This window comes from Crocuta crocuta, unplaced genomic scaffold (genome assembly GCF_008692635.1).
Source record: "Crocuta crocuta isolate KB4526 unplaced genomic scaffold, BGI_CrCroc_1.0 scaffold264, whole genome shotgun sequence".
NCBI classification, from domain to species: domain Eukaryota; kingdom Metazoa; phylum Chordata; class Mammalia; order Carnivora; family Hyaenidae; genus Crocuta; species Crocuta crocuta.
The window spans coordinates 1,784,690-1,793,239 of NW_027529597.1; positions in this window are offsets into that span (position 1 = coordinate 1,784,690).

Sequence of the window (8,550 nt, forward strand, 5' to 3'; positions counted from 1 at the left end):
TTTTTTTTTTTACTATTTTCAACAATTTGATATTATTTCTATCTCTTCTTTTTAGGGTTTGTGGTGCTTGTTGGTTATGCAGTGCTATGGTCTGAAGTTCCGCATCCCCTCAGAATTCACATATTGAAATCCTAATGCCCAATATTGTGATGTTAGGATGTGGGGTCTTTGGAAGTACTTAGGTTAGGAGAGTGAGGCCTCATGAATCACATGAGTCCCTTATAAAAGAGATCCCACAAGGCTCTCTAGCTCCTTCCACCATGTGAGGACACATGGAGAAGTCTAACCTGGTAGAGGCCCACCACCATACAGGAAGCCTAATCTCGGGCTTCCAGCCTCCAAGCTGGGAGAAAAGATTTCTGTTGTTTATAACCTACCCAGTCCGTGGTGTTCTGTCATAGCAGCCCAAAGGAGTGAGGCATTCACATTTATGGTTTTCATCAAGTTTGGAAAGTTTTCAGCTATTATTTAAAAAGAAAAAAAAAAAAACAGTTCTTAATTCTTCCCCTCCATACCACGTCTGTCTTCATGAATCCCCAATTACTCCTCTGCCCACTCTGGCTGTGTCCCATTTGGTTCCAATCATTTTTCTCACTGGACTTCGTTTTAGATGTTTTCTAAACACAGAAGAGTCAAGTGGGATAGTTCTTAGAGGTGTTCTGAACTACGTTTTGGCAGAAATGGACAACGGAGTAAGTTTACGAAGCAGACAGTGGTGTTTATGATCATTAGCACTCACAATGTCCTGGAGAACCTGCCTTCTGTATAGCTCTGCCTCAGGGGGAGGACCAGAGGAAGCAGGTGTTGACATGCTCTGCAGTTCAGGACATCTCTCTCGGGCAAGCTGTCACTCTCAGTTTCTTGTAGGTACTCAATCTCTATTAACAATTCTTTTAGAGAGCCACCACTATCACTGTAGTCTGGGGGAGGTGTTAAGATATGCTCTCCCAGATTGTGGGGATGAGCTCTGGGTGTTATATGATTTTCCCTAGAACCAGAACCACTGCCTCATGGCAAGCCCTAGGGAACATATTCAGTCCAAGTCTTGGCTGTACTCCTTAGAGAAGGTCATCCTTTGCACACCATTGACCTCAAATTTGTAAACAATTGTTAATTTGCAGCATAGTTCTGCTTTTTGTCTAATAATTAAGATCATTATTTAAAGAGATTGAAGGGGTTACTGGGTGGCTCAGTTAGTTAAGCATCCGACTTTGGCTTAGGGAGTCATGATCCTGTGGTTCATGAGTTCAAGCCCCTGTTCAGGCTCTGTGCTGACAGCTCAGAGCCTGGAGCCTACTTCCCATTCTGCGTCTCCCTCTCTCTGCCCCCCCCTGTTCATATTTTGTTTCTGTCTCTGTCCTGACTCTGCCTCTCTTACAAAAATAAATAAACATTAAAAAAAGAGATTCAAAGCTGGTGTTTTTTAAATTATTTATTTATTTAAGTAATCTCTACACTCAGCATGGGGCTTGAACTCATGGCCTTGAGATCAAGTGTCACATGCTCTTCCGATTGAGCCAGCCAGGGGCCCCTAAAAAATGCTGATTTTGAGAAATATTAAAAATTTATCATCAACACCATTGCAGTAATATTTTATATTTTTCTAAGAAGCACTGGCAGTATTTCTATTTTTGATTCCTACATGAAGGAAATCCAGATTAAAGGGCATTAAGTCAAAATTTTACTACAAATGTGAAAATGTTAACATTGATTACTTACTTAAGACAAAAGTGTGTCCCTAATCCTTAGTTTTCTCTGAATTAGTACTTTGGAAATAATTAATGGTTATTTTACAATAATAATTGATCCCATGGTACACATACCCTTCCAGTGCAACTCATTAAAATAAAAACATTTAATTTGATAATCAACTGTAATACCACTCAGTTAACAAGATGTAGCATCATTTACCGGCTTCATAGCCATTATATATGGCAAAATAATAAATAATTAACCTATTACAGGAACATCTGGTAATCCTTTAATCAGTGTACCCTCAGCTTATTTATATAAATCTCAATTTGGTCTATGTTGCTTGGATTTCATGACTTTAATTTACCTTTGATGATTAAGTAACTAATTATTTGGTTACTCTATTATGGCTTTTACTCTAACATAATCATGGACTAATCAGAGTACAACATTATAATCTATCACCTTATATTCTAAATGCACTTGTATGAAAAACAATAAGGAAAATTATTTCTTTCTAAATATTTTAAATATTTTAATATCACCATGTAATATAAAAAAACATGGAAAGCACATAATGAGATAATGTGCAGCAATGAAAGGCAAAATGATTTTTCATATAAAATTATATATTTCTTTTTATTGCTTACTCTTTATTCATTATAAAATATGAGTGATCACTCTTTGGCTTCATCACAAACTTATACAGAAGAGTGTATTGTTCCCAATTTATAGATAAAATAGTGAGACCCCAAGAATTTAAGCTACTTGTGCCAGTATTAAGTGGTCTACTTGAAATATTTGCCTATTTTATTCTAAAACTTGTTCACTGTACCATAATTTTTCTTTATATTTTTATAGTAAGTATGTAAAAAAATGTATTTATTTCAGGGATTTTTAGGAAAAAGGGAATATAATCTTTCCTCAAATTGTTGTCCATTGAAGTAGAAAAAGCAGGAAGAGGAATAGGAAAGGGGAGAAAACCAAGAACAGGAAGAATGTGAACAAGAATAAGAAGATGATTTCTCCATCATTTCACCCATATCCCTATCTTATAACCACATCAAATTAACATATTTCTATCTCCTGTTAAAAAGTGGTGTCTGTTTTGTTTCAATCTCAGCCTACTGATAGCCAGTATTAAAGCTGGACTGGCTCTTGAGGTCCTTATGATTGCAAAAGGTCCTCAGTAATTGCCATCAGGAAACTGGAAAAAAAAAAAAAAGAAGAAGGAATCATGCAGGCCAAGGGATCTGCTTTTACTAGGATGAAGGGTGGGGCCTAGGGTTTTAGGGATCCCTCTTCATTAGCAAATTTAAAATGGAAGAATGGGGTTGGGGCACCTGGGTGGCTTAGTCGGTTAAGCTTCCGACTTTCGCTTGGGTCATGATCTCGCGGTTCGTGGGTTCGAGCCCCGCGTCAGGCTCTGTGCTGACTGCCAGCTCAGAGCCTGGAGCCTGTTTCAGTCTGTGACTCCTTCTCTCTCTGACCCTCCCCTGCTCACGCTGTCTCTCTCTCTCTCCTAGAAATAAATAAAACATTAAAAAAATTAAAAAAAAAAAGGAAGAATGGGAAATTAAAGCACAGGAAGAGAAAAAAACAAGTGACCCAAATGGTCAGTCTATCAAACCATTGTGGCTGGCAGTGTTTATTTCATTGTGGCTGGCAGTGTTTATTTGAGATAGCCACCCTTTAAGTGGATGCTTCCATAACCAAAACTTATGGATGCTTCCATAACCAAAGCCACCCTTTAAGTGGATGCTTCCATAACCAAAACTTAAGGAACTTTCATTATGAAAAGAAAATCCAACTGTCAGAATCTTTGCCATAGTAGCATAGCTTAACAACCAATGTTTGTTCCTATGAATTTATTTTTGTATTATTTTTGTATCTATTCTAGTTGTTTTTATTCTGGCTTGACCAGACATGGTGAGATCATGAAGCTTTAAAGCTTCCTTTTTAAAACAAAGTTCTCTGGGGCAATATAGTATACAGATTTGAGAATAGAAAGGATGTATTCTGGAAATCCTGATGGTACTTCCCGGAGTACTGTTAAATTATGTATATGTTAGGATCATGAAATTCTACTCACTGTATTTCTCTGTCTATTCTAGGATAATCGTGAGTGGAATTGAATTAAGTTGACAGAATAACAATTATCAATAGCAAATTTATAGTATCTTATCACTTATTACATATCAACATGGTTTGAGAATATAATTTTATTTGATTCCATGTTTTTCTTAATGTAGACCTTACAATACCTTTCATTGACAAATGAAATCCAATGACAAAACAAAGACACAGACACTTAATGACTAATTCAAGTTCTTTATCTAAGAATATGCTAGGAATTTACCCAAGGGATATAGGGATGCTGATGCATAGGAGCACATGTACCCCAGTGTTCATAGCAGCACTCTCAACAATAGCCAAAACATGGAAAGAGCCTAAGTGTCCATCAACAGATGAATGGATCAAGAAGATGTGGTTTATGTATACAGTGGAATACTACATGGCAATGAGAAAGAATGAAATCTGGCCATGTGTAGCAACATGGATGGACCTTGAGGGTGTTATGCTGAGCGAAATAAGTCAGGCAGAGAAGGACAGATACCATATGTTTGCACGTATAGGAGGATTAGGAGGAACTTAACGGAGGACCATGGTGGAGAAGAAGGGGGTAAGTAGTGGGGGGAGGGAGAGAGGCAAACCATGAGAGACCCTTGAATGCTGAGAACAAACTGAGGGCTGATGGGGGTGGGGGGGGAGGGGAAAGGGCGGTGATGGGCATGGAGGAGGGCACTTGTGGGGATGAGCACTGGGGGTCATATGGAAACCAACTTGACAATAAACTATTTGTAAAAAAAAAAAAATGCAACTAACTCCATGTCAAACAATAAGCCAATTAGGAAACCAGTAAGCAAATGTCTAATTCTAGATTTAAAGGTTACCAATAGGCAGAATTCATTAAAAAACAAAATGTTAGATACCCTGAGGAATAGAAACAAACCTATCTCTTAGAAGAGAAAGGATTTAAATAATTTCCATGAACCTGACCCAGACTGAGACAGTTCTGTTAGGACAAAGACTTTGAAGTGAAAACCTGACAATTTGTTATATTACCAATTTAGAAAATAATCTCAAACCCTACTGATACAATGCCAGCCTGTCATGTCACAAAGTTTCCCTCTTATTTTGTCAGATCATTCAGCGTAACAACTGTTTTCTCTAAATCTTTCAGTCTTCTGGCGCAAGGGTTAGAGAAAGGCTGTTTCTTTCCTGTTAGGAATCTTTCATACTTCTTTTGAGGTTGTTTTAAAAAATAGGGGCAGGAAATAGAACCCATGATCTGGAAGGTACCAAGATCTGTATGTGTCTCCAGTCTCCTTCTTCTCCTCCAGCCTACTCCTTCTCTCCCTCCTCCTCCTCGTCCTCCCCCTTCGTCCTTCTCCTCACCCTCCTCCTGCCCTTCTCCTTCTTCCTCTTCCTCTCCTTCTTCCTCTTCCTCTCCTTCTTCCTCTTCTCTTTCTCTTTCTCTTCTCCTTTCTTCTCCTTCTCCTCCTCCTTCTTCTCTCCTTCTCCTTCTTCTCTCCTTCTCCTTCTCTTCTCCTTCTCCTTCTCCTTCTCCTTCTTCTTCTTCTTCTTCTTCTTCTTCTTCTTCTTCTTCTTCTTCTTCTNCGCAAGGGTTAGAGAAAGGCTGTTTCTTTCCTGTTAGGAATCTTTCATACTTCTTTTGAGGTTGTTTTAAAAAATAGGGGCAGGAAATAGAACCCATGATCTGGAAGGTACCAAGATCTGTATGTGTCTCCAGTCTCCTTCTTCTCCTCCAGCCTACTCCTTCTCTCCCTCCTCCTCCTCGTCCTCCCCCTTCGTCCTTCTCCTCACCCTCCTCCTGCCCTTCTCCTTCTTCCTCTTCCTCTCCTTCTTCCTCTTCCTCTCCTTCTTCCTCTTCTCTTTCTCTTTCTCTTCTCCTTTCTTCTCCTTCCCCTCCTCCTTCTTCTCTCCTTCTCCTTCTCTCCTTCTCCTTCTCCTTCTCCTTCTCCTTCTCCTTCTTCTTCTTCTTCTTCTTCTTCTTCTTCTTCTTCTTCTTCTTCTTCTTCTTCTTCTTCTTCTCTTCTTCATCACTGTTCTTTTCCTATTACTGATATTTCCTGCAAGAGATTAGGACACATTAAGCTGATCTATCATAGAAACATACTATCTGTATAATACATTATCTGATGATCTTTCTGCACTTTCTCATAAGTAAATTTTGCATCACTGGGAGAGCATCTGTACTACTAATCATACACATGAGCTGCCCCATTCTATATCAGAAAAGATATTCTCACTCAGGGTCAGGGCCTTTGTGCTAATATCCTTTATGACAGATGAGCATTCATACCACTCATATTTCTGATATTGTGTGTAGGTAGGAGAGTATTCACATGGATGTTATATGTGCACATTATCTTTACACCTCTTGCTAGACTGCAAGTCCCTTAAATGCAGAGACCATACTGTATTAGTCAGGGTTCTCCAGAAAACAGAACCAATAAGATGTGTAAAAATTTGTGTATGGAAGGATATAGTAAGAGAGAATTGCCCATATTGTTTCAGGATCTGATAAGTCTAAAATATGCAGAGAAGTTCAGCTAGCTAGAAACCTAGAGAAGAGTTGATGCTGAAGCTTGAGTCCAAAGGCAGTCTAGGGGTAGAAATCCCTGTTTTTTAGGGATCTTCCTCTTTTTCTTTTAAAGGCTTCAACAGATTGAGTGGGGCTGACCCACATTATGAAGGATAATATACTTTATTCAAAGTCTATTAATTTAAATAGTAATCTCATCTGTGTAGAGATACTTAGACTTGCATTTGACCAAATGTCTATGTACAATGGCCTGCCTGGTCAGGCTGACACAAAATTGGTCATCATACATGCCATAGGTTTTGATCACCCACTGCGTTCCATACCCAGCACAGAGTATTTCTTCATATTTCGTGTATGAAGTTGAGTGTTTCTTCATATTTCATGATTGGCTTGTATTTTGCTTTCCATTTGGAAACTTTTGCTGAACATGACTCAGTTGCAATGACCCAGCTTAATTTCTATATTTTAAGATCAATTCCTGGATTCAAAACTTTAAAAAAATAACTAAACGAAAAGAAAGGAATATGCAGAAAGTAATTTGGTTTATCAGCTAAATGTGAATGGTAAAGGGGGAAACCTTTGGATATACATAATCCAATCATTAATTTAGTAAGATTCATTTATTTATTTTGATATTTTGTTACTGTTAATAAATTGATCATAGATATTATTAATGGTCATTCTATATATGTTTTGATCATTAGAAAAGGGGCTTATTTGATCCTCTATAATAAAAGTAGTACATTATAGTGGTATAATATAATACCAGATCTGCAGCAGATGGACTGTACTGGCCCCCATCATTATTCCTCTAGTGGTTCATGAAAGTATGTGTATATTCAAAAAATGGGTGTGCACAAAGATGATACACTTAAGAGATCAGAGACACCTGACTAGAGTCAAAATAGGATAATGAAGATATGGTCTTAGAGGTAATTTTGACACTTCTTAAATACATTTTTGATCAAAAAAGGAAAAAAAAAATCCTGGTACCATCTCAGATGTGAGTAGATCCTGGCTGATTAGCATATCCTCAACAAGAAAGATATGACTGGGCTTTTGTGGTTGTGTGTTTGTTTTGCTTTTTATTATAATGTATTCACAGAGACTCCGAAGTCAAAAACAGGACAATATCCTAAACAAATTATTTTTTTTTCTAGTGGGTTCAGTTACTTAGGATAGCTGTCTCCTACTGGCAAGGTCCTTGATCAGCAGTTGTCCTGTGGGGACAGAAACAAAATAGAAATTATTTAGTTCCAAAAAAGGCTTGATATTTTCATATTATAAAAGACTGAGCACATCACTGTTCGTGAGCTTTGTCTCCTTTACTTCAACCAGCCCCTTGTCTTTAGACCACGGATATGCTCCCACCCAAACCAGTTCTGTAGTATATTAGCTAGTATACTAACAAGATCGAAACAGAGATGTTACTAACAATGCTTTGGCCTCATCCACTGCTAATTTTGGTTGCAAAACTTTTGACTTTGAAAAAAGATGGTCATAAAAAGTAGAGATTTGTTAAACATAAAAACTCATTCCAATCCATCTATTCGTTGGGCAAGACTATTTGATATTTTAGTTGCTGCAGGAACTGAAATAAATTTAGAAAAGAAGCGTGGTTAGTAACCTTATTTTCACAAGGCCTATAAGCCCCTATATATTCCTAGGTGCACATTCATATTCCACTTTGTTTTACATATAAACTGTCAATATTTTATTGGATAAAAGAACTGACAGTTGGACATTAAACTGTCTAATAGGTCACAGATGATCACTGTAACCCCAAATCTGTTCAATTTTTAGAAAGGAGTTTATGATCAGTTATTAAAGAAGAATTTGAGGTTGATTTTTGTCCTGCTTCCCCTAGCCCTACTTATCTCATATTTTAGCTTGACTTTTTATACAGCATTATCTTGGGGACAAAAAATTAAAATTACCATCTGTGGAACAAATATTAGAGAGAGGAAGATTTTAACTAAGAGCATTTTGCTAGTTATCACACAGTATATTTGGCCTTTTAAGAAAACTATTCTTTTGAATAATTTCTTTTAAAAAGGAACAAAACACTAACAGTAAATCACAACACCTCTTGGAAATATATAAAAAATAATCAAATATCCTAATTGAACTTTGAAAAGGCTTTGATACTGTGTTCCAGTAATTGGCACTATTGTGACTTAAGTATTCTGTCACAACCTCCCCTTCACTGAGAAAGACAATTGCTTAAT